The 26,862-nt window shown below is 44.1% G+C and overlaps 1 long non-coding RNA gene across 2 annotated transcripts in view; it reads left to right on the top strand.

Annotated features, from left to right (window-relative positions):
- Positions 1-10,966, top strand: part of LOC138266948 (uncharacterized) — a 38,945-nt gene extending 27,979 nt beyond the window's left edge. The window contains exons 5-7 of one of the 2 annotated variants that reach the window (XR_011199755.1): positions 3,983-4,091; positions 9,063-9,142; positions 9,247-10,966. This is a non-coding gene — a long non-coding RNA (uncharacterized lncRNA). The remainder of the gene's footprint in view (positions 1-3,982; positions 4,092-9,062; positions 9,143-9,246) is intronic. The other variant, XR_011199754.1, reaches the window with a different exon arrangement.
- The last annotated feature ends 15,896 nt before the right edge of the window (positions 10,967-26,862 follow it).

The raw sequence follows: 26,862 nt of genomic DNA, 5'->3' as shown, positions 1-26,862 counted from the left end.
CCTGGAAAGTCGCATTTCTCATTGCAATCACATCCCTCAGAAGAGTAAGTGAAATACAGGCATTTACCATACAAGAACCATTTATTCAAATACACAAAAATAAAATAGTTCTAAGAACAAATCCAAAATTTCTACCAAAAGTAATCTCACCATTCCATTTAAATCAAACAGTAGAATTGCCAGTGTTCTTCCCACAACCAGATTCCGTGGCTGAAAGGGCACTACATACATTAGACATCAAAAGAGCACTAATGTACTACATTGACAGAACAAAGCTAATCAGGAAAACAAAACAACTGTTCATAGCTTTTCAAAAACCACACATAGGAAATCCAATCTCTAAACAAGGCATTGCTAGATGGATAGTCAGATGTATTCAAACATGCTATCTTAAAGCCAAAAGAGAATTGCCTATTACACCAAAGGCACACTCAACCAGAAAGAAAGGTGCTACAATGGCCTTTCTAGGAAACATTCCTATGAGCGAAATATGTAAGGCTGCAACCTGGTCTACGCCTCATACATTTACTAAACACTACTGTGTAGACGTACTAAATGCACAACAAGCTACAGTGGGCCAAGCTGTACTAAGAACATTATTCCAAACTACTTCAACTCCTACAGGCTAAACCACCGCTTTTAGGGGAGGTAACTGCTTTATAGTCTATGCGAAACATGTGTATCTGCAGCAACATATGCCATCGAACTGAAAATGTCACTTACCCAGTGTACATCTGTTCGTGGCATTAGTCGCTGCAGATTCACATGTGCCCTCCCGCCTCCCCGGGAAGCCTGTAGCCGTTTAGAAGTAGATCTTAAATCTTAAACATTTGTACATTTGTAAATAATTATTATAAACTTTTTATGTACATACGTATTCACTCCATTGCATGGGCACTATTTATAGCAAACAACTCCATCCTCACCCTCTGCGGGGAAAACAATCTAAGATGGAGTCGACGCCCATGCGCAATGGAGCCGAAGAGGGAGGAGTCCTTCGGTCCCGTGACCAAAAAAGACTTCTTCGAAGAAAAACAACTTGTAATACTCCGAGCCCAACACCAGGCAGCGGACTGTGCGAAACATGTGAATCTGCAGCAACATATGCCATCGAACATAATATTACTTATACGTATGTTAAGCATGAGTATCAGCGACTAATGCCACGAACAGATGTACACTGGGTAAGTGACATTTTCATTTTGTGCCACAATTTGGGGAGGGTGTTTGAGTCTCATTTGTGAGTGTTCTGATTTGAAAAGCCAGCCTTGGGTTTGGATATGGTGTGTGACTCCTACTGTGGTAGTCTAGTTCTCTCTTTCGTTTTGGCCATCAAACCTTTTAATGTCACACCTAGGGTTACCCAGAATTACACATATGAGAAAATATCACTTCAGTAAAATTGGCAGCTCTTAACCGAATTAACCATTCAAACATTGCAACTATGTTGAATTATCCCTTTTACAAATGTATTTGGTACATGATTGGCAAACTGGACTCCCCAAACGTGTAAAAGTATCCACTGTGCAATCCTTAATCAGACATGGCTGTAGAACTTGGAGTGTTATGTGAAGCAATGAATTTCCACCTTCACTAAGCGCCCCTCAATCCTCTCGAAACCACATTAGTAACATCCAGGACATGGATGATAAAGACCTTGCTTATGGTCCATTAGAGTGGCTCACTTCAACTGTTTTCTTTCACTAAAAACACATCGCTGTTACCAACCCAACATATTCCTTTACAGTATCACAAGGCACACCTATAAAATTACAAAAATGCAATTTCTCTGTATGTCAGTGATAATTTATTTTTTACTATTTTTCTTATTTGTTTTATCCAACATTGCTTTTTCAGGTATAAATTCATTTTTTATTTTTACATTGCAAGCATATATATTATCGTACATATTATAACAAATCAACACATTTTTATTATGAATGAAGCCTCAACAGTTTTTTTATAAAAAAAAAAAAAAAACACAACAATGGGATTCAATCACAAACATCCTGAGTTTGTTCGAAATAAAACAGCCCAAGAGTGGATAGCCAGCACATTCCGCGACCCCGTCACTTGTCTAGACTGGAAAACCTTGAATATCAAATCTCGATCTGATTTCACCAGTCATAGACCAAGCATGACTCCAGGACAGAACTTTATTGAGACCTAGTACGATATGTTCAACCGTGAAGGAGCATTATTGTATGAACTGTGGCACAAGATAAGAGTGGAAAGAAAAATGGATCAGGCTCTTAAGAAAACATCTTGCATATACCAGAGTCCGTCCGCAGTGTTCCATGGTTCTCGTATATACTTCCCATTTTAAATATCCTATTTCATGTATGAAAATCACATTAATGTTTTAAATATTGAACACACAACAATTTATCGTACTGCTATTAATGGTTACTGAAGAGTTATTGAATTATCAAATAAAAAAAATTCTCATTTCAAAAGAATTTCATACACAAGTATTTTTTATTTTCAGTCCAGTTTGAAAGCAAACACTGCACACATTTTTGTTGCTTCACGTCTGTCACTGAATATCTGTGACATACCTACAAACTGATAAAAACAATAAAAAGGATTTTCATCGTTAACAAATCACATGAAACATACAGTCGTCACTCAGCATACAAATACAAAAATACAAATAAAGGACACATTTATGCTTCTCTCATTGTGTTAAAAAAAAAAAAAAACAACACAGTTTCGGAACATACTTCCTTCAATCAAATATGGTCACCAGAAATAATTTTGACTCCTTAAATGATTACCTTATGTTAGCACGAATCCTCCTCCTTAATTGTACACTTTACTTCCTACACTTTACTTTAAAGTCTAAATGATCTTGCAAAATATTTGTATTCCCTTTACTGCTCTCAAGTCAGTAACACTGTAATACAACCAGACGGCTATAACTGCCATTAGTTTACTATCTGTCTTGCATTGTCTCCACTGTGCGTCAACATCAGCAAAGCAGACCAAATATTCTCATTGAGTTTAGAAGTGCGCAAACTCATAGTTGCTAAGAGTGATTAAATATTAGATCTTCATTTCTTAAGCCACACAGCAGTACCATAAAAATGAAAAAAAATCGAAGCTCTGCTAGCATAACAGCATTTATATACAATAAAAATGAAAATGACTTGTAAAAACACCACATTTAACATTAATTACATACTAGATTGTCACACTAATTAGGCCTCGAAACCATGAATCCCTGTCAAGGTTCTACAAAGAATAATGCCCTAATGTCAGTAAAATGATTCTGTTAAGTAAAACCCAAGCACAATTACTGTGAGTTCCCAGCTCACCTTCAGATTAATTCTCCTACACGCAAAATTTAACCAAACAAGAATTCAATCCTCCCTCTTATTTAAAAACTGTAGTAAACGTGTCAGATCACATCAATGTAGAATCACCTGCATCTTGCTTTTTACAACATTGTCACAAACTGTTAGCAGTCATCTCCTTAACATTCTTCTAAAAAAAAAAAACTAAAAAAAATAAACACCACAATTAGTCATATACCTGATACGCTAAATAGAAGCTTTCATACAATTTCAATTAGCTCATGGAAAAAAAATAACTGGAAACATCGTCAGTCTCATCAACACACACACACACACACTTTCAAGTGGTATACAAGTAGAGATTTGAACTTGCGTTCGGTTTGGCCACTTCGCCTCCGTTAGCTCCAAAGTGCTATTCCTGCTGTTGGCCAGATCACCTGTTTCTAATATGCTTAATGAACATATCCTGCTCTGCAAATGATAATTTCCTACATAACTCAAAATTCAAAAACATACTGACTCGAAAGTCATTCATATGTTAAAATCATAAATCAAAAGTCTTTTGCAGTCCTCCAACCTGTTAGATGTTCCCTTCCATATTGGCTTAGATTTATTGATGCCATTTGTCCAAAGGGCTGTCTTGTCTCTTGATGGATAGAGATCATGCCATATGTTTTTTTTCACAGTATCCAATACAACGAGGCAAAAGAAGATCCCATTGATGTTCCTTTTATGATGGTTCAATTGGTCTTGAAACAAACAAATCATTGCATAGAAATGTTTCTATAATTAGAGGTAAATACTCCACTCAATTGCGTTGCATCCCTGTTTGCCCAGTGGACTTCTTGAATATAAAGGATTTGTTTTGCACAGCGCTTTGAAAGTTTTGTTTAGGTGTGTGTGTGTTTTTTTTTTTTTTTTTTTTTTTGATTTTCTTGTTTGTTTTTAGGTCACCAAAATGTATGTTGAAAAACTTTATTCCCACAAAATGTTTATTTTAAGCCCAGGTGCGGTTTTGGGGAGTTCCTCTGTCACGATTTTCTTTTTAACATTCTGTCTTGGAGAATCCTAAAAGCTAGAGTGGAAGTGAAGTGACTGCAGCTGGTTCCACGTGGTCACCTTGTTGTTGGGAACCCTTATATGTTTAAAGACACTGCCGCATTAGACTTGGATACATTTTGAAAATAAAGTTTTGAAGCTTGGTAGAGCTGAAATTGATGGCCCAATTTTTGTATGGGTTACATGCTGTAAGAGTGATCTGTGTTTCTGTTAGAACATGTAACACTGACGCCTGAAAGTCTAGTATGTTGAATGTTACTTTCACTGGGTCCATATTGGGCATATTGTTGAAAATACTGGCACTTCTAAAAAAAGCTGTCTCATTAGACAGTTCCAGTGACTTATGTTGATAAACATTGGTTAGTGGAACAGAACCAGATGGCTCAATCACAGAGGGCTTGTCCAAAGTGTAGTAATCACCAAGTTATTGGTTTGCGTTGTGGTGTACGGAGCTCTGAATGTTTGTATACCGTAAATTATGGTCTATCTTTTTGGGACTTTTAGTCAGTCTATAATTGGAGAAACAAGCTATTTCATCATGAAGTCCTGTTGAATATTAAGCATTTCTATTTGTCGCAAGTATTTGTTGCTGTGTTCTGGGATTTTTTTTTTTTTTTTTTGTCTTTAGGATATCCAAGTGGCTTATCATATCAAATCATTAACATTTATAAAGCGCGCTACTCACCCGTGCGGGTCTCAAGGCGCTAGGGGAAAAAAGGGGGGGGGGGGGGGGGTTACTGCTGCTCGAAAAGCCAGGTTTTTAGGAGTCTACGGAATGCGGTGTGGTCCTGAGGTTGGTGGGGAGGGAGTTCCAGGTCTTGGCTGCCAGGAAGGAGAAAGACCTCCCACCCCCCGTGGAGCGGCGGATGCGAGGGACGGCAGTGAGCGCGAGGCAAGAGGAATGGAGGAGGCCGGTGGGGACGTAGAAGCTGAGGCGTCGGTTGAGGTATTCCGGTCCCTTGTTGTGGAGGGCTTTGTGTGCGTGGGTGAGAAGTCGAAAGGTGATTCTTTTGCTGACTGGGAGCCAATGCAGGTGTCTCAGGTGTGCGGAGATGTGGCTGTTGCGGGGTACGTCGAGGATGAGGCGGGCTGAGGCGTTTTGAATGCGTTGCAGGCGTTTTTGGTGTTTGGCTGTGGTCCCAGCGTAGAGGGTGTTGTCGTAGTCCAGGCGGCTCGTGACGAGGGCGTGGGTCACGGTTTTTCTAGTGTCGGCGGGGATCCAGCGGAAGATCTTGCGGAGGGTGAGGAAGCAGGCGGGGGACACAGCGTTGACTTGCTTAGTCATGGTGAGAAGAGGGTCCAAGATGAAGCCTAGGTTGCGGGCGTTGTCTGCGGGGCTCGGTGTGGTGCCGAAGGCCGTGGGCCACCAGGAGTCGTCCCAAGCGGATGGGGTGTTGCCGAGGATGAGGACTTCCGTTTTGTCAGAGTTCAGCTTTAGGCGGCTGAGTCTCATCCAATCTTCGTCCTTCATACCCTCTTGTAGGTTGGTTTTGGCGCTGGCGGGGTCCTTGGTGAGGGAGAGTATAAGTTGGGTGTCGTCGGCGTAGGAGGTGGTGATGATGTCGTGCTTGCGTACGATGTCGGCGAGGGGGCTCATGTAGACATTGAAGAGTGTCGGGCTGAGCGATGATATATGACCCATTTCTCTCAAGTGTCTTGCCATGGATGTTTTTTCATTAGTTTTGTTGCTTTGGTTTTCTGTTTAAGCACTTGTTGATGTTTTTTTCCCTGTTTTTCCTGCGATCTGAAGGTGGCAGTGCCACAAGTAGATCTGTAATGCATTTTAAATTTGTTTTCGGAAGGAAGGATTTACTTTTCATTACCTTGTTGAGTAGCATTGCAGTACCCTCAGTTGTAACCTGAGATTGTTCCACTTTTTTGACCCGCGTTTATTTTGAAATGTTTCAAACTTTTTGAGTTATTTTGCTTTAAATTTGCACTTTTGATGTACAAAAAATTGGTCTCTGAAAATGTAATTGAAGCATGGTTATTTTTGAAGTATTGGCCAGAGCATGATTTATTTTTTATTTTTAGTGCTGTGTTAAAAAAAAAACTAGACAAATGCCACTTTTTTGTTTCATATCTAGTTTGAATGCATCTTGTTTATTGTACATTCTTTTTTGTTTGCCTGTTGTAATATTTTAGGGGCTTATCACACTTTCTTGTTTTTCATTTTCTGGATTAGAGAGAATCCTTTTAAGTTTCATGGATCAGGGTAGAGAGCAATAATTCCTGTAAAAGTAGTTTTTTCCCATCACATTCGTGAACGTGTCTGGGGGTGTTTGAGTTGTAATTTGTCTATTACCTCAGTGTTTCTTTTTTATGTTCCCCATAAAATCAGACTGTCTAAGAATAATTTGTATAGAGTAATCATAGAATAGATGGTTGGACAGGTGGGAGGATTAATAGATCTGAGTTATGTACAGGTGAAGAAAACTAATGTAGGAAGTGTCATGCTTGCAGTTTCTCATGAGGTGTCAATTAAGTTTTGCTGTAGAGTAGTGGTGTATTTTAATTTTGTGGCTACTCCTGTGTGTGTGTATATATATATATATATAAATGTGTGTGTATATACACACACACTGGATTGCTGAAAAATTAAATTCAGATGTGCATACTTTATCAACAGAGCTGGTTTTAACTGACAAAGGCTGTTTCCTTCTTCAGTGACAAACCAATGTTAAGGTTGGGGTGTCTGGGTTTATAGAATTGCTTATACAGCACTTTTTAATAGTGTGCTCAAGTACTTTTGTAACATGCGCTAACTGATTTCCGTGCTTCTTTGACCTCTGTAAAACAAGCTGGTTGGCAAGCCCATCTGGTTTCGAAGATGTTTGCAGCCAGTACAGAGATCTGAGCACCAGACTGTCTAGAGAGACATCCTGCCATCTTTGAGAGGTTTCCTCATTTCAGTTTATAAACATTACTGTTGATTAATCACAATAGAAAGTTTTCTATTAAACTAGACCACTATTTTTTAAATCCAGATTTGGAGCACATTGTTCATAGCTCTTACTTTCTTTGAGATCAGCCTGGGTGCTAGTTTAAAACAGCTTGCTCCTAGTTCATCCGTTTCCTTCTGCGGGCCGCATCTTTGCAGTATTAGTAGATTTTCACTGAAGCTCATTCATTGATGCCAGCATATTCATTCAGTCGCTTCAGACTGGTGGAGCTATTCTTACAAAGGAACCTTAGCATGTTTTGCAAATTAGGTTCATTGGGGCTAAGGAGAAGAGGCTAATCTGCATGTGCACCACTGCTGAGCTGGCTGTAGAAGGCACCGTCCAAAGCTACGCTAATTTATAGGACATAATCCTAAAGCAGTGATGTGTGTTGTCTAGAAATCTGAACCTCGACTTGCAAATGGTATCCCAGGGCATGGTTTGCATGCTGGTGCTCTATGTACGTGCACTCTAGCCTGAGCAACTGTACAGATGGGTGCACCGAAATGCAGAAATCTAACCGTGGACTGGATAGCAAGTGAACAGCGTATGCCCACTATATCCCCTCTTTATCAAGGTTTTTTTGGAATACATATAATTCTACATTCGTGTGCCTTAAGGCATTGGTACTGTAGCAAATAAAACCAATGTGCCGACCCACATCAAACGTCCGTTGAGAAAGTGCTTTGGAGTTTTGCATTTTTTTTTTTTTGCATTGTCACTGTAGATTTTATTATTTTGTGTAATATTGTGATACTTTGAAGTTTTTAGAAATCACAGTGTAATATTTGTATGCGAATGTGCCTCATGCTATGCTTAATCCATAAACTCTAAAGCGGTGGTTCCTGGTTGTTCTCATTGACTCGAGTGTAACCCTTCTTTCCAAGTTGAAATGACGATTCACACAGCTATAAATCCACTTCATCCACACTAGCCTACAATCTGCCTTCTAACTGGCAATTCCCCAATCCTGCCCTACCATGAAGGTGCCTTTGCTCATGTCCTACTGCACAGTCTCTTGTAATACCTCACTCTTGCAAAACACTTAATTACTGGATCGCTTGATCTTATACATAAATGCACACTTAAGAGGTGTCCAAACATATACCAGTGACAACTTGACTTCCCTTACTAGACTGGTGACCCTTGCTAAAGTTCTCCAAAGGACCTCACGAGACACACACAGGATTCATGGGGTGAATATCCAAATGGGGAACACTTTCTCCAATCGTAGCTTGCTCACTTGTTGCATTTCCCAGATTTTCACCCTCTCTCCTGTGTTGTTACTTGTAAACTGAAACCTCTGAGAAATCTTGATGGAGGCGTCTGGTATCGTCCGTAACAGAAGTGTGGTGAATACTCAGTTATCTATTGAAATTTCCTCCGTTAAAGATGAATACATACTAAAAACGATAGCTATCAAATCAGCTCAACGGTATGTTGATAAATGTTCAACTCAATCCATAAACAACTGAATTTTTGGTCATTTCCACAACTCAAATCACCACAACTAACATGAAAATTGAGAAAAGAATTCAAAATTTTTCACCCGAGCTAAAATCTCTGGGTAGAAGTGACTATGGAACACACACACAGTGATGTGTGGGTGAAAAATTAGCACACATTACTCGCAAGATGTTCACCTAAAGATTGTAGTGCCAAGCTTGTGGTACGACCATCGCCACGTGTGCTCAATGCGTGGATGTGTTCACAAAAATCACACCTTTTGACACGCATACCATGATGTCATGTTTTTATTGTCTAGTGAACGCAGTCCATTCTTCAGGCTGGAAATGGAGATCTGTCAGCTACCATTTGGAGGCTGTGCATAAGGACAACACTCAGGTAAGGGTCTCCTGCATGACTAGCACATCTTAAAGATGGCCATAACGACTCTTGCCTCTGTCTCATCTTTCATCTGACCCTTTCTTATGTTCTTTGTTCTGTAGCCTCGCTGTCCCACTTGTGACCCCTACAAAGAACAGCCAGACTCCAGTGACGAGATAAAGCTCCGAGCAAGACTGCAGACAACCAGAGCACAAAAATCCATGCTTTGGAAGAACAACTGTGAGACAGTTGACAAGATATATAAACATTGCATCTGATGGGGCTTCATAGAGGAGTAGTTTGTGTGGGCGATGCAGCCTCATTATAGCACTGGTTGTAAAGACGCAAAAGAAGTTACTCTAATTTTGAAAGATGCTTTGTGAATAAAAGCTGTTTGCTTCGGTCTTCCTTTTATGTGCACTTTAGTTGCACCTTTTGTCTCATTTTTTGCTGCACGTCTGTCTTTAGGATTGTGATGGGTGTGAAAGCCAGTCAAACATTTTGCACTTTCATTCACACCCTGTTTATGACTAAAACATCACGGGACCGCTCAGTTATTCTTCTCGCCCCTGGATTCAAGAATGTTGATGTGGACTTGTCTGCAGGGATGCAATGATCATTCAACTCGACCCAAAAAAAATGTACTTCGTACACTGGGGTGGTGATTTAATAATTGTCCTCCTTGATCCACTACTGATCCGAAGCCCTAGATGTGCCCTTCTCTACCCAGATGTATTAATGCAATGTAGGTAAATGTGAATATGAATTGACACCAGTATAAAGCTCTGACCACTTTCCCCTTGTACAGTAAATCTACTCTGCACAGGTGTTTTAGTCTATGGCTATTTTTTCTAGCAGACCAGAAATAATGTGGAACTAAATAATTGTCAGGAGTATCGAGGACAAAGCTATTCTGAAGGTATGTTTCTGTAGGTAAACACAGTTTTGCTATATATAACTCCACATCTGTGTTCCTTGACAATCTATATCTTCAGGGTACGTAGATGTAGAGTTAAGAATGGTAAAGCTTTACTTACCTCTTTGTGCCATCTGGATATATTAGTCCTTGATATTTGACAAGATATTCTGCCAATGCAATATTTGTTTCCAATATTCTCTCAGTGATCCAGTTTTAGATCTTAATGTGTTCAGACCTAATCACTCTAAATTTGACCATACTGCAAAGGCACTTCTGGTGTAATTTCTTAATTTGGGTATACAGTTTGTAAATTTGCTAATATTAACTGGCTAGAACATTCTAAAGTCCTGCAGTCATGAAGCCATTTTTGGATACATCTATCTTCAAGAAAGACATACATAATGTTATCATGCTCCCTTATCACTGACTGTTTGAGATACTAACTACCCAGTGTTTACCAATAAATTTAATCAGTCAAAACCTGAGTATTTAAAGTTGTTTTACTTCTGATCTTTCTTGTTTGTGACAGCGGGAATTGTGAGAACCTGTGAAAACATTACCATTTCAAGAATATATATATATATTTTTTTTAAATCATCACAATTGCCAGAACGCCCTTTTGCGTGGTTTCTTCACTCCAGTATTAAGCTCCAAGGACACATTACAATTAGTTTTTGCTCAGGAAAGGGAAAGCGTCCGTGCCCAGTAGTTTCCATGTCTGAAAGTTTGTGGTGGTTTTGATGTATCGCTCTCTGGAATAGGAAGGGAAGTTGTTTGCCTCCTAGAATGTTCTTTTGTGTTGGACCCATGCTACAGTTATAATATTTTTTAAAGCTTTAGTGTTAAATGTTTCTGTGCCAGCAAGATACTTGTGTACAATTTTGTTCCAACGCGTTTGCTTTATTAAACTTATTTAGCAAGTTCTTCATGTGACTGGTTCTTATTAATGTCCTGATAGCTTTTATTAAAATAACTGGTTACCACACCTGCTGGAAAGGAGCAATATTCAAATCAGCTGTTCAGTAGTAAAAATCATATGTCAAAAGAAAGAGCCAGAACACCTGACTGGCTAAATAAACGTTTACTGCTGAGTGCACACGCCCGCACCAAAGAAGAGTCTGTCAAGTGGGTAAGCGTCTTTTGATGAGACATATTAACACTTGAACTCGCACAAAAATACTGAAACTGCACCACACCTTCCCCACATTGCCTAATCCCCCCCCCCCCCCCTCTCCCATATATGTGCCTTGATTTGATTATTCATGTGGAAGTTTATCTTTGCGAGTTCTATCTGTGACTTTCATGGTGATGCAATTGACACCTTCACATCTCTGTTGGGAGCTTGAATAACTTGTGCATGTTAATAGTGAGGCACCCATTTATCTTGTGCTATCCTCCTGTCTGCTGCAGGCTGATCTAGGATATCTGTTTCAAAGCTCTACTACATAGATGCCTCCCGGCTTCGGGAACCAGGCCCTTTCATTCACTTGGTCTGGACGTTTTGTGTGCTATATTGGTGGCATGCCCTTTTTTGGGCATGCTCCCCACGGGTCCTCCTCCCAAGATCTGAATTTCATGATGAGGTCTTGTATTGACTCACCTTACTATCTCTTGCTAACCATAAGCCACTATGCTATCTCCTTTTTGTGTATCAAATAATTTAACCTGTTGACCCACTTAGGATGTTAATGCAGTGCCTGCTTCCCTGTAATTTGCTCATATGACTTGATTCTATAGGGATGCATATCACTGTCCTTTGCTAGATTTATTCCTTCCTCAACTGACTGCTCTCTAGTACTCTCACTGACTGCCTTTTGCTCTGTGGCACCCTTTGTTAGACTGGCGTTGTCTAGCCTCCTTGAATGTCTACCTCTGGTTATCAGTGCTCCCCTCAACCTTTTATCGGACCTGCTGCAACTTTGCTGATGACCCCCATTATACCAAAGAACCTATCCTACTCCCAATTCCCCCCACAACACCAAGGATAGAATGCAGGCGTGTGGAGACGGACTTTAGGCAGATTTGTAGAGCTCACTACTACCTGTGAGTATCCTGGCGCTGAACAAGGTAGCCCCACCTAGGATTTACTGGTTTACTGAAAGCCAGGTCTTCAGCTTCTTGCAGAATTCAAGAATTACATATAGATAGATATATACGCACGTGTACATTGTTCATGCTTTAGTAGCGATGTAGGAGAATGCTCACCTGGTGGTTCTGGTTATCCGTATGCGAGGGATGTGTGCAAGTAGGAATCTGGATGAACTGGGATATCTGGAAGATTTGTGAAAGTAGATGTGATGGTTGTGATAAGCTGGGCCAGTATAATGTAGTTCTTTGAGCGTTTGGGTGAGAAGTTTGAATTGTATTTGATTGTGAGCTGGGTGCCAGTGGAGCTCTTTCAGATATGGTGTGATGTTAGTGCAGTGTGGAAGATTGACGATGAGTACTGCAAATTGTCTGCAGCCTTCTATTGAGTTTTTGTTGATCCTGGCATAGAGGGGTGCTCCTGTAGTCCCACTCGTGTGTGATACAGGTGTATGTGATGCGTTTCAAGATGCTGATTGGAAGTTGTTTGAAAATCTTTCTCAGCAGCTTCAGTGTATGGAAGCATGAGGCAGTGAATGCAGACTTAGCTGGTCATGAGAAGTTTGCTTTCTGATCGTCCCAAAGTAGTTGCGTGGGTGGTGGGGTGATGATTCTAGCTGTGAAGATCAACAGGTGGTAATTCTTGGTGATGTGCTTTTTCTGAAGATCACTATTTTAGTCTTGTTGTTCAGCTTTAGACGGTTGGACTTTATCCAGCAGGCAGTGTCAGTCATGCAGGCATTGAGCTTGATCGGAGTACTGGAAGAGAGAATGAGTTGTGTGTCAAAGCAGGGTACATTGATTTTCAAAGCGTAGGATGCTGGCTAGAGGAATTATGTATGTGTTGAAGAGGGTCAAGATTGGGGAGGATCTTTGCAGATGAGGTTGCAGGTGTCTTAGGTGCCAGCATGACTTAGTTTCAGGAAGGAGCAGAGCCATTGGATCCCCTGATTTAGTGTAGGCATTGTATGGCAATGGGAAACTGTCAAACACTTTGAAGTGTTCTAGAAGGATGAGGGTTGCTGTGTTTCTTCCAACCAGAATCGTGCATTTTCATGCTGTGGTTAGGTCTGAAACCAGACATGAGTGCTATCAAGAAGTTGGTGGCTGTTAAATTATTCAGTGAGATGTTTATAAATGATTTGCTCTCTTAAGACGTTTGCTGGGAATGCTAGCAGTGTTATTGTTCGTAGCTTATCTCACCAGAATGTGAGGGTTGGGAATTAGATGGCAGCCTGATATTTTAATCACTGTGCATGACTGGGAAAGGTCTGCACTTTCCTCCTCACATTGGGAACGAGCACGGGGAAGAGTGCTGGTTTTCCACTCACAACCGCACCTGTGAAGTAATGAGAAGGAATTTCAGTTGAATTGGTCGTCCATGAGGAGATCCTCAATGTCCCTGAATTTTTTGCAGTTCGAACTTAATAACCTTCTTTAAGCCTCTAAAACTCACCTTTTGAATTACTGTTGGAAACCTGAGAACTAATGAACCCCTACTTGCTACTGTGACATCTGCTGTGCCTCCACCTCCCTCCACAAATACATCCGGGTTAGGATTGGTTGTACCTACATCTGCCGCTAGGTCCATTTAATGTGCACTTCACTGCCTACATCTGCAGGGTCTGTGATATATAAATACAAAATTAACAATGGCACTTAAGTATGGAGACAAACTGGTAACACTTGAGGGAAATCGGGGGTAGAGAGCTGACTGATACATCTGTCTACTATGTACTTGCAAGGAGCAAGTCAGGGTTGTTGGAGGCACCTAATGGATGAGGGGCGAGTAGTGATGATCTCTCATATCCCGGTTGCGGCCGGCAAGCCATCCAGGCATCCATTGGAGTTGGGCAGCTAGAAAACAGAGTTCAAAGGAGGATGCACTCAGTCCACCCTCCCTGATTGGCAGTTGTAGTTTCTTCAAAGCAACCCTTCGTCGTCCTCTACCCCAGACAAGCTCCATACGTAAGGGATCTAGGGCCAGATGTATCAAAGGGTTTTACCCTTTCTGTGTCTATGGTAAAATGTGTTTGTACATATGGCCCCTAGTTCCTTAAAAAAAAAAAAAAAGTCTGGTGGGGTTGGAGAGGATGGGGGCGGACGTCACTGGTAGGTTAGTAAAGTAGAGGAGATGGGGCAGTGTTATCATTTTAGATAATGCAGTGCAGCCTGTGGTGGCTAGAGGGAGTTTAATCCAGAAGTAGACCAGGAATTTGAGGGAAGCTAGTACTTTGTGTAGATTTCCCTCATATAGATCTGCAGGGGATTAGTATAAGTGGATGCACTGTTAGTGTACAGCAAAAGCAGTCCAGGGAAAAAATCCAGCTTACTGATTTAGGCGGATTTTACATTACTATTTTAGATATGACACTTTTAACAAAGTGGGAATGTCTCTGCTTACAACTCTGGTGCTTTGCAGCCTGACTCCATGTCTTGGGCAGGATGACCACTCCTCTTTGAGCACACTTCCCTATACAGCCACCCATCAGGGAGGGTTAGGTGTAGCAGGGTTACAGCTGCATACTGATTGTCTTCCTGGGCTGGGAAAGAGGAAAGCGTGGCATACTTTACACTTGTATAGGCTGTGCCCTGCAATCACACAAAGGCCTTGTTTACTCCCTATTGATGTCTGGAACCAGGGTGGACGAGAAGGGAAATCATTCGAATTGGTCAGATCTAGCTGGAAACTTCTCCCACCTTCTAGAAGCTGGGCATTTTGAGTATAAGTACAGGGGCTCTTCCCCTATGATTTTTAGAGCACTTTTGGAACTGGGACTGTAACCTCTGTTGGAAGGTCTGCTGGACTGCAGAAAGGACTCACCTGGATTGCTCTTCTGTGTTTGAACTGCTGCTGCTGGGTGGCATAAAGGACTCCTTGGATTTTTTTTTTTGTGCTTGCTGCACTGCAGACCAGCTTCTCCCTGACTTTGGGGTTCCTGCAACACTGGTGGGCTGCTAGGAGGAATGGTTCAGTGAGCTAGCCTGCTTGCTCCCTTCTTCCCCCCTCAAGTGCCTCCCAAGGAGTCCAGTGCATGGAGGAGCACTGTGCCCAGCTCCTGGGCATCTTTTACAATCAGGTAAGGGGGAGTGTGGTACACTCCTCTTGGTGTTGAAGGTGCTTCTTCGTTTTATTTTTATTTTCTTTTATTGCTAGTTGTACTAGTGCCTGGTGAGTGCTTCTATATTTCTAGCGCCCATTACCTCATCCAGCGAGTGGGAGATCTGTATCTGCCTCTGGGCGTGTGGCGAGTGCCTATTTTATTTATTTTTTGCCTGCAATGCGAGTGCCGTGTGCCTGACCTCCTTTGTGCTCATATGCTCCCCGCCTCTCCCAAAGGAGAAGTGATGGAACAGACATAAAGGGCAGTGTGATGCTGTTCCTTTCCGTCTCAGGGGGCCTTGTAACTCAGAAATCGCTGTCCGTGACTGAGCCATTGAAATTTACTTTTGGCCCGACACAAAGCCAGACAGTTGCCCAGCAATAAAAGGGGCACTGCCTGAGTCGGGGCTGGCTGGCTGACTGTGCTCCAGGAGCCTCTGAAGCCTCGGGGAGCAAGACTCCGGCCCCAAGGAGCCACTGACATCTCTGAGGCCATCTGATTGCTGCTCCCAGGATTACTGAGGCAAGAGAATAACGCAACTGCTGTTACTGGTCCCATGTGTGAGACCTGCCTCCCCTAAAGTTGCAGGTCCCAGTCCCTGTTGGCATTAGGAAGGACTGCACAGTGGTACAGCTGCCATATTTCAGGATTGTGTTCTGGGGGTGTAACCATTGGCCCTAATGATTCTAGTTCCACTCTCACATACTTTGTGAGGCCCATGCAGGGGCTGATATCCAAGACAGCAGCCTGCTCCAAGGGTACCGCTGCGTTGAGACCAGCCACTCCGCTCTCGCTCTCCATGTCTCCCGGCGATTGTTTGGAAGCATGTCTACACCTGATTAATTTATCGTCAAAGATTAGGGTCCTAGGGCAATAATACACACAGGAAACTTTATTGTTTTGGTGACCAGTAAGGTACTTTTTTATATTTAGACCCTGGTAGGAACTATACTAACTAACTGATCCTGCAATTTGGTTGAGCCCCCTCCCCCGCCTCTCTCTGCTCTCCGGAATGGAATACGAACACAGGATCCCGACCTAGGTGAGTGGAATGTGTAGACGGTAATTGGGGTTACAAGAAAACCACAGAAGTAAGTAATAAAGCCCCCAGCGACAAGGAAAGAAGTAGTAAATCACTGGATTTTCCCGAGCCACCCAAAAGGAAGATGAAGAAAAGACACCCAGACAAAACTGCAAGCGGTGGATTCCTGGAGAAAAAGACCTGCGGAGCGAGGGGAACCAAGTCCAAAACTCACAGTGGAGTCCAGAGGGAGTAGGAGCTACTTCCCACCCAGATGTACATGCAGGAGTTGGTCGATGGTGATGAAGATAAGCTCCGCACTGCAGCCATGAAGCCAGAGAAGAGTTTCTGAGGGATGCAAAAGATGTTCCTTACTGGAATGAAGATTGCAGACGGGTGTCAGTGCAGGAATTCCACCAACAAGCCTTTGCAGTGACAAACTTGCGGTTAGTGGAAAAGTGGTGCTGCCGGACACCAGCAAGGCCCATGAGGACTCCACCCAGGAGCTGGAGTCAAAGGGGACACTCAGCGTTGCAGACCCACTGGAGCCGAGGCAGCACCCACACGATGGGGACACAAGTTGCAGAAAGATCCTGCGCCTCAGGAGAACCATGCAGGGGGCTGAGTGTTGCAGGAAGGAGTACTGGTGACTGGAGCTACACGTCTCCTGCAGATCTCTTGGAGGAGATGTAAACAAGCCTTGGCAGGTGCAAGGCACTTAGTGAACTGAGGTACTGCCCTGCATGGGAAGGCAAAGGCTTACCTCCACCAAAAGTTGGACAGCTGGCAGAGAGGACCAAAAGGACTACTTTTGACAACCACATTTGATGCAGGATCCACGTAGCTCAGGAAGGGAGACGATCCATGCAGCCGGTCGTCATTGTAGCAGGTGCATGCGGATGCAGGGGAGTGTCTCCTTCACTCCAAAGGAGATTCCTCCTCCTTGTGCAGGTTGAAGATTTGTTTTCTGAGGGTGTATGGGTGGTGAAATGTTGCAAAGATTGCAGGAGGCGTGGAAACAAAGTTGCAGAAGAGTTTTCTTCATTGATTACAGCGTTGTTGGTTTCTGGAGGGTCCAGTTGCAGTTCCAGTGGCCACAAGTCAAAGTGGAGGTTGCAGAGGAATCCTGTTGGAGTCTTGCAAGCCGAATCTTTGAACGCTCCCAAGAGAGAGACCCTAAATATCCCTGAAAGGGAGCTAGGTGGTTACCTGGCTAGGTGACCAATCAGGAGGGGGTTCTGAAGTCACCTGCCTAGCCTGGCCACTCAGATACTCCCACAGTTCCCTGCCAAAGGAACACGATGTCAGAACCCATGGACCACTGGAGGAACTCTGAGCACAACCCCTGCGGTGGTGATGGACAGGGGAGTGGTCACGCCACTTTCAATTTTCCAGTTTTGTGCTAGAGTAGGGACTGGGGTGGGGGAGAGGAGGGGATCCCTGAATCGGTGTGGACTGGTTTATGCACTGAGTGCCCTTCAAAGCATACCTGTGGCTTGGGGAGTCTTCCCCTCCCAAGCCAGTCACACCTTTTTAGGACCGAGCCTGCGTTGCATGCGCTCGTGCATGCGGATCGCAGCAAGACTCTTTAGCCATCAGAAAAGAGCTCGGAGCCCTGTCAATATCACGTCAGTGTTTTTTATTAATTCGTGGGCTTGCCTAATAAAATCTGCTTGCTTTCATTAGTCGAAGGCATGCATACGTCATGCCTTTACCGGTGGCTAGCATAACATAGTTAATTGCACTTTTTCGAGTTACATATATAAATGCACTTTTGCCTGATAGGTGAAAAGTCGGGTTAGGAGTTTACAACGCGATCCATTGCATTGCAGATGCTTGTTGTAAAGGGAGAGGGTGTTACCGCCCTCTCCCAAAGGAAAACCTTTGTTCTGCCTTCCTGGGCTTGATCAGATCGAGCTGCAAGAGGGCAGAAACCTGCCTGAGAGGTGGCAGCAGTTTGGGCTGCCTGGAAATGCCTGTAAGACTGGTAACAGCAGTGCTGGGGGTCCGCTAAGGAGCCCCTAGAGTGCATGGAATCATACTTCAAATACTTGCAACAGTATTTGGGTATGAGTCCCATATGTTTGATTCCAAACATGCCCAGGTTCGGAGTTAACATTATGTAGCTTCACATAGGTAGTGACCTAAGTTGAGTACACATGTAAAATGGCGTCCCGCATTCAGAAAGTCATGAAAAATGGACATTGAGTTTGTGGAGGCACTGCTGCTAGTGCAGGGGTGCCCTCACTCACAGGTACATGCACCCTACCCTCTTGGCTGAGAGGGCCTGCCAAAGTGACCTGGTGCGGGGCCCTGTAATAAAAACGGGTGCATGCACCTGTTTCACGCAGACCTCAATGGCAAGCCTGCAGAACCCTTTGCATGGGCTCCCTATGGGTGGTAAAATAACTGTTGCAGCCCATAGGGATCCCCTGAAACACCGGTGCCCTGGGTACCTAGGTACCATATACTAGGGACTTATATGCAGGGAGGAGGACTAGCATACCAATTGTGGGAAGAAAAAGATAGACGGGAGGGAGCATAACTACTGGGGTCCTGGTTATCAGGATCCCAGTGGACACAGTCAAGCACACTGACAACAGTCAGAAAATGGGATTAACCATGCCAAGAAAGGGGGCACTTTACTACAATCCCTGTAGGACCTTGGTGAGGAATGGTGGTTTCCTGCCTCCCTCCAAAAACAATCATTCCTGCCCTATGAAGCAGGAGAACCATTTGAGTTCTGACGGTTGTTGTGTGCTCTTTGTACAAAGAGGTGTAAGTTGCCCTGATTAGAGTGGTGGGTTCTACCTGGCTGAAGTCCATACCCTAGCCAACCAGAAACCCAATTTCTAACAAATTATTAAATATTTTTGTTAAATATTGATGTAGGAAGCTGTCTCTGTATATACTATATCAAAGTGAGATATTGTATGCGCAGAGTGCAGGGGTTCCCCTGAGGCTTAACAGAGGCTAAAGTAGATAGTACGAACGCTCTCTTTTTTGGTAGTGTGGGCAAGCAGTTAGGCTTATCAGAGGTTAGTGCAAAGCATTTGTTGTACACACATAGACAATAAGGGAAGCACATACTCGGTGTCAAACTCCAGACCAATAGCTTTTATGTAGAAAAAATATCTTTTGCTAATTTTATTTCTAGAACCACAAGATTCAAGTTGCAGATAAGTACATGGATAAATAAGTATTCCACATATGTATCAATACCACTTTGATTAGAATTGACAAGTTATACAGTTTTCAAATAAACTGCAATAGTCTGTTTAAATCTTGACAGTGCAATTTTTCAGAAACATTTCCTGGGGTGGAAGAAAAGCTAGTATGATTTGCAGGTAAATATAGGACTTTAAGTTCCAGTCTCACAGGGTTAGGATGTCCACAGGTGGGTGTTCAAGTTAATCCTAAACACCCACCACCAGCAACACAGGGCTGGCCAGGTACAGAGGTCAAAGATGAGGCAAATTTAACATGGGCTGCTATGGAGATGAGGGGCACTGTCAGAGTCACCAGATCCTCGGGGTCTGTGCACGTTCCCAACACGTCCACCACTGAACAGCTCCAAGACTCTGATAGATACATCACAGAGACTGAGAGAGTTCAAGAGGGGATTAGGAAGGGAACAGCTGGGAAGGAGACCTGTGGTAAGAAAAAGGTTAGAACACACAATATGAAAATTATATCTCCTGAAATCAATACTAGACTATGAGTCTAAGCCTAGTCACTCTGAAAACATGAACAATCTAAGAGTTAAGTTTAAAATGATTGAGTTTCAAGATGGCCGGATACCTGTAGGGGAATCAAGATTAACTAAATGAAAACTTTCTTATTCAAGTACTTTCCTTTACATGAGAAACAGAAAAACATTCTTACAAAATTTTAAACCAGTCATTTAAATTCTGTTTTGAGAATGTATACTAGGACCTTACAATATTGCAGCTAGAAACTCTGGCCTTCTGTGTACTCTTAAAATGTTTCAACACAAATTGCGCATATTGCAGTTATATATAATAAATATATATATATATACATAGTAAACACCATAAAAGGATTGATATATAGTAAACACCATAAAAGGATTGTGCACCATGAATGCCATCTAGTGTTGGGCTCAGAGTCTTTGCTAAGACAGGAGTCATTTCAATGGGGGTTGGGAATCGAAAAAAATGGCACAAATCATGTTGAGGCGATAATTTTGCCTCAGCCTGACTTGCCCCATTTTTTGGCGCCCAAGCTCCATATTCCCCTACGCCGGCGCTGCCTGGTGTACGTCATTTTTTTTGACGCACACCAGGCAGCGACGCCGGCTAACGTCATTGAATAAATACGGCGCCCGCATGGCGCTTCAGAATGGCGTTAGCCGGCGTTAGATTTTTTGACGCACAACTGCGTTGGCACAGTTGTGCGTCAAAAAGTATAAATATGGCCCTCTGTGTCTATGGGAAAATGTGTTCATCCATATGGCCCTTAGTGCCTAAACATGAAATAAAACTAAGGCGGTTGGAGGGGGAGGAGAAAACAGTGGGAAAGAGTCAATACCAGGTAACCATACCAGTCCGATAGCATTAGCAGGTGATGTTACAGAGTTTCTCACCAGAGGAAGACGTTTGACCTAGTAGGGTAATTGAGAGTACTAGGGGCCTCGTTTACGAGGCACTAGTGGCACACTGCGCCGGTTCATATTTACAAGGCCACACATAGCCACTTTGTGTGGCTTTTAATGGCCTTGTAAATATGGACCTCTTTCACACATAACACTGTGTGAAAGGGGTGTTCCATGGGTGTTGCTTGGGGTGTTCCCACACAACACCTATGGATCCTGAAGGAATCTGACGCATTCCCAGATTTACAAGTCAGGGAGTGCGTCAGATTCCTACGCCACCTCAAGGGTGGCGTAAGAATGATGCAACGGGGACAGATATCTTTATTTATCCCTGTTTTGTCCTTTTTCTCTGTGTGTCCCTTCCTCCACAAAAACAATCATCCTCACAGTCAGGCACACTTGCACCATGGTGCAAAGGAAGCCAGCGTTGGCGCTAGGCAGCAATTTGTGTGTCAGCATAGGGGGGAGGACAGAAATGCACAGTATCTTGTAGATATATCGTACATTTCTGCCCTTTCCTGGTGGCACAGGGTGGTGCAGCAAGGCACTTTCTGCACCGCCCTGCACCAGGCGTCTCGTAAATGAGGCCCTGCGTGTTTAAGTACTATGCTGGATACCCTCCTTGTTCACTTCAGTGTCAGTGACAATGTCCGGTGCTACTTAGGTGTGTAGTGTACAATGTCCGGTCCTACTTAGGTGTGTAGTGTCGGAGCATGGAGATCATGTAGATAGTGCCCAGATGTGATGAAATAGGGTATTTGCAAGTCCCAAACTATCCTCCCCTTGCAACGCCACACTCCCAGCTTAAGCCCATGTTGAAATGGAGTGTGACCAGGCTTCTACTGTTGCAGGTTCAGAGGACTTCCACCTGCGAGTGATGAGGCATTTGGCAACTAGGAAACCCACATCTACAAAATGTGTAGTGGCTTTTTGTTTTTTTGTCTCTGCGATAAAGACCCAGGATGCAGCTCTTCCATGTCTGTAGCATAGGTCTCCCTTTGCATATGGTTAATGTTGCGTTACTCCATTCCAGTAGTGTTGTAGAGGAGGGGCAGCTCTGCAGCATGTGGAGCAGGTCAGCATCTATTTCAGTACATCAAGGGCAGGCTGCATCTATTCTATAGAAATTTCAATTCATTTTATGTGGGTTCAAATATGCCCGATGTATGATGTAGTATTGTATATGTCAAAATCAGGCAGCCCACTTTTTGGCCCATATTTATACTTTTTGACGCAAACTAGCGCCAGCGCTGGTTTGCGTCAAAAGAATTACCGCCGGCAAACACCATTCCAACGCACCAGGCGGGCGCCTTATTTATGGATTGACGGTAGCCGGTGCTGCGGGCTGGTTAGAGTAAAACAAAAATGACTCTAACCAGGCAGCGCAGGCGTAGGGAAGAATGAGGGTTGTGCGTCAAAAAATGGTGCAAGTCAGGTTAGAGTAAAAAATCATGGCTCTAACCGGACTTGGGCCATTTTTTGACGCACAACCCCCATTGAAATGACTCCTGTCTTAGCAAAGACAGGAGTCATGCCCCCCTGCCCTATGGCCATGACCAGGGGACTTCTGTCCCCTGGGCATGGTCATTGGGCACAGTGGCAGTGGCATGTAGGGGGCACAAGTTAGGCCCCCCTATGCCACTTAAAAAAATAATAATAATTACTTACCTTAACTTACCTGGGATGGGTCTCCCCATCCATGGGTGTTCTCCAGGGGTGGGTGAGGTGGCAGGGGGTGTCCCTGGGGGCAGGGAAGGGCACCTGTGGACTGCTTCGATGGTCAGAGACCTTGGAAATGAGCCCACAGGTCCCTTAACGCCTGTCCTGACCCAGGCGTTAAAAAACGGTGCACATCGGGCTGTGCGCCATTTTTTAAGGCCCGCCCCCTCCTGTGCGTCAAAATTACACAGGAGTATAAATAAGGCGCACAGGCCTTAAGGTCATTTTTTGGACGGGAACGCCTACCTTGCATGTCATTAACGTAAGGTGGTTTCCTGCATCCAGAAAATGACGCACACTGTTGAATTTTGATGTTCGCGGGGTCGGGTGTCAAAGTATAAATATGGTGTTAGGTTTGCACCGAATTTGAGTCAAATATTTTGATGCAAACTCAGTGCAAACAGAGTATAAATATGCCCCTTTGCTCGATGCCATGCCGTTTCAAAGACATGGAATGGTGACCATATAAGTGGCCAGATTTAATGGAAGATGGTGGTGCACGGCGCTGCACCAAATTTTGCAGCGTCGTGCACCATCATTTTCAAAACACAGGGATGTGCCATATTTTCTAGAATACAGCGCACCCCTGTGTTTCCCCCTACACTACATTTCCTACCATGCGCCTGCTCAACCACCCTTGCATCGTAGTGTTGGGGGGGGGGGGGGGGCTGTGTTGATGGGGAGATTGTTTTTTGTGCAGGAAGTAGCACCTTCCTTTACAAAAAACAATCTTAAATGGCGATTTGGAAAATGCAGCACACATAGAAAGAGCAAAAAACAAGGAGAAATTAAAGAATTTCTCCTCGTTGTTCCACTCTAACGCCACCCCAGTGGTAGCATTAGATTTTGGCGCTGCCTCAGGTTTATGAAAGCTCTAAATCTGAGGCAGCATTAAAGTGCAGTGGAGGTTGCTGTGGCACACCCACAGCAACACCCGTTGCACGCCCCTTCCATGCAAAGTGCTGCCTGTGAAGGGGCCATTTTACAAGGTGGTGTTAAGCCACAAAAAGTTTGTAAATACGGTGCAGGGCATAGTGCCACCGGAGCGTCACAAAAAAGTGACGTTCCGGGAGCGCTAGGAGCTCTTAAATATGCCCCAAAATGTCTTCAAGCAATTCTCGTCACACAAAGTAATTTCTTGTATGGTATATTCTCCAATGCCCTACATACCTTTGATGTTGTCTATTTAAGGTTCTACAAACTCTGAAGCACCTTTTATATGCTAGTGGGTGTCCTTATTCAGTCTGCATAGCCGGGACAACTGCCTGCAAGCCACCTCTTTTCCTTTCCCCTCTCTGCACATACCTCTTTCCTCCTCCTTATAGCCCCTACTAATCCTTATTTGATGTCCTTCCCATTCCCATGCTTATTATCATATCACCTGACTTTGATTCACAACCTGTGGGATGGCGTAAACATCTCACAATTATCTCCTTAAATGAGAATGGATCATCTCAGTACGTAAACTGGGAAAAGATACTAGGCTATTTACACTCCAAACACATTGACATCACCCTTAGCCAAGTAACCCACCCACTCAAGCCCATATTTATACTTTTTTAGCGCTGCATTTGCATCATTTTCTGACACAAAAGCGGCGCAAAATGTCAAAATATAACTGTATTTTGTAAGTTTGCGCCGCTTTTGCATCAAAAACTGTCGCCAATGCAGCGCTAAAAAAGTATAAATATGGGCCTCAGAATTTGACAAAGACAAAGTATTGTGAAGCAGCTGCTGAGACCGCCACGCTCAATGACACCCCTGACTTTAGCCTCTATAAAAAAATGCAGATGAGTTATTCTGATAAGATGATCTTTGGCCTGCAGACTACTGACAGCTTGACAGACCTGGGTAGCCAATTTGTGTTCACCAATCTCTGTACATGAATAAGGTGCTCTTTCAAGGCTCCATTTATGCTCCCAGTTCCTCGAAAATTCAGGCCCATATTTATACTTTTTGACGCAAACCAGCGCCGGCGCTGGTTTGTGTCAAAAATTTTACCGCCGGCTAACGGCATTCATTCGCCCCATGCGGGCGCCTTATTTAAGGAATGACGTTAGCAGGCACTACGGACTGGTCAAAGTAAAAAATAAATACTCAAACCAGGCAGCGCCGGCGTAGGGGAAAATGGGTGTTGTGCATCAAAAAATGGTGCAAGTCAGGTTAGAGTAAAAAATCATGGCTCTAACCGGACTTGGGCCATTTTATGACACACAACCCCCATTGAAATGACTCCTGTCTTAGCAAAGACAGGAGTCATGCCCCCCTTGCCCAATGGCCATGCCCAGGGGCCTTCTGTCCCCTGGGCATGGCCATTGGGCACACTGGCATGTAGGGGGGTCCAAATTAGGACCCCCATGCCACTTAAAAAAATATATATCTATATGTAGGAAGTTGGCTCTGTATGCACTATTTCAAAGTAAGGAATAGTATGCACAGAGTGCAAGGGTTCCCCTTGGAGGTAAGATAGTGGCAAAAAGAGATAATTCTAATGCTCTATTTTGTGGTAGTGTGTTCGAGCAGTAGGCTTATCAAAGGAGTAGTGTTAAGCATTTGTTGTACATACACAAGCAATAAATGAGGAACACACACTCGGAGACAATTCCAGGCCAATAGGTTTTTGTATAGAAAAATATATTTTCTTAGTTTATTTTAAGAACCACAGGTTCAAGATTTACATGTAATACTTCAAATGAAACTTTAGGAACTTTGAATTAGCAAAATAGCATATACAGTTTTCACATAAATCACATATAGGTATTTTAAAACTAGACTGTAATTTTCAACAGTTCCTGGGGGGACTAAGAGTTTGTTAGTTTTTGCAGGTAAGTAAACCACCTACGGGGTTCAAGTTTGGGTCCAAGGTAGCCCACTGTTGGGGGTTCAGAGCAACCCCAAAGTTACCACACCAGCAGCTCAGGGCCGGTCAGGTGCAGAGGTCAAAGTGGTGCCCAAAACGCATAGGCTTCAATGGAGAAGGGGGTGCCCCGGTTCCAGTCCACCAGCAGGTAAGTACCCGCGTCTTCGGAGGGCAGACCAGGGGGGTTTTGTAGGGCACCGGGGGGGACACAAGTCAACACAAAAAGTACACCCTCAGCGGCACGGGGCGGCCGGGTGCAGTGTGCAAACAAGCGTCGGGTTTGTAATAGAAATCAATGAGAGACCAAGGGGTCTCTTCAGCGATGCAGGCAGGCAAGGGGGGGGCTCCTCGGGGTAGCCACCACCTGGGCAAGGGAGAGGGCCACCTGGGGGTCGCTCCTGCACTGGAGGTCGGATCCTTCAGGCCCTGGGGGCTGCGGGTGCAGAGTCTTTACCAGGCGTCGGATCTTAGAAGCAAGCAGTCGCGGTCAGGGGGAGCCTCAGGATTCCCTCTGCAGGCGTTGCTGTGGGGGCTCAGGGGGGGCAACTCTGGCTACTCACGGTCTCACAGTCGGCGGGGAGTCTTCCCTGAAGTGTTTGTTCTACACAAGTCGAGCCGGGGGCGTCGGGTGCAGAGTGTCAAGTCTCACGCTTCCGGCGGGAAACGCAAGTTGTTGCAAAGTTGCTTCTTTGTTTCAAAGTTGCAGTCTTTGGTGAAAAGAGCCGCTGTCCTCGGGAGTTCTTGGTCCTTCTAGATGCAGGGCAGTCCTCTGAGGCTTCAGAGGTTGCTGGTCCCTGGTGAAAGCGTCGCTGGAGCAGTGTCTTTAGAAGTGGGGAGACAGGCCGGTAGAGCTGGGGCCAAAGCAGTTGTTGTCTCCGTCTTCTCTGCAGGGTTTTTCAGCTTAGCAGTCCTCTTCTTCTTAGGTTGCAGGAATCTGAGTTCCTAGGTTCTGGGGAGCCCTTAAATACTAAATTTAAGGGTGTGTTTAGGTCTGGGGGGTTAGTAGCCAATGGCTACTAACCCTGAGGGTGGGTACACCCTCTTTGTGCCTCCTCCCTGAGGGGAGGGGGGCACATCCCTAATCCTATTGGGGGCTGTCCTGACTGGCCAGTGGCTCCTCCTTGTTTTTCTCACTATCTCCTCCGGCCTTGCCGCCAAAAGTGGGGCCGTGGCCGGAGGGGGCGGGCAACTCCACTAGCTGGAGTGCCCTGGGGTGCTGTAACAAAGGGGGTGAGCCTTTTAGACTCACCGCCAGGTGTTACAGTTCCTGCAGGGTGAGGTGTGAAGCACCTCCACCCATTACAGGTTTTGTTACTAGCCACAGAGTGACAAAGGCACTCTCCCCATGTGGCCAGCAACATGTCTGGTGTGTGGCAGGCTGCTAAAACTAGTCAGCCTACACGGATAGTCGGTTA

The sequence above is a fragment of the Pleurodeles waltl genome, chromosome 12, assembly GCF_031143425.1.
Source record: "Pleurodeles waltl isolate 20211129_DDA chromosome 12, aPleWal1.hap1.20221129, whole genome shotgun sequence".
Lineage (NCBI taxonomy): Eukaryota > Metazoa > Chordata > Amphibia > Caudata > Salamandridae > Pleurodeles > Pleurodeles waltl.
This window is presented reverse-complemented; position numbering and strand designations above follow the sequence as displayed.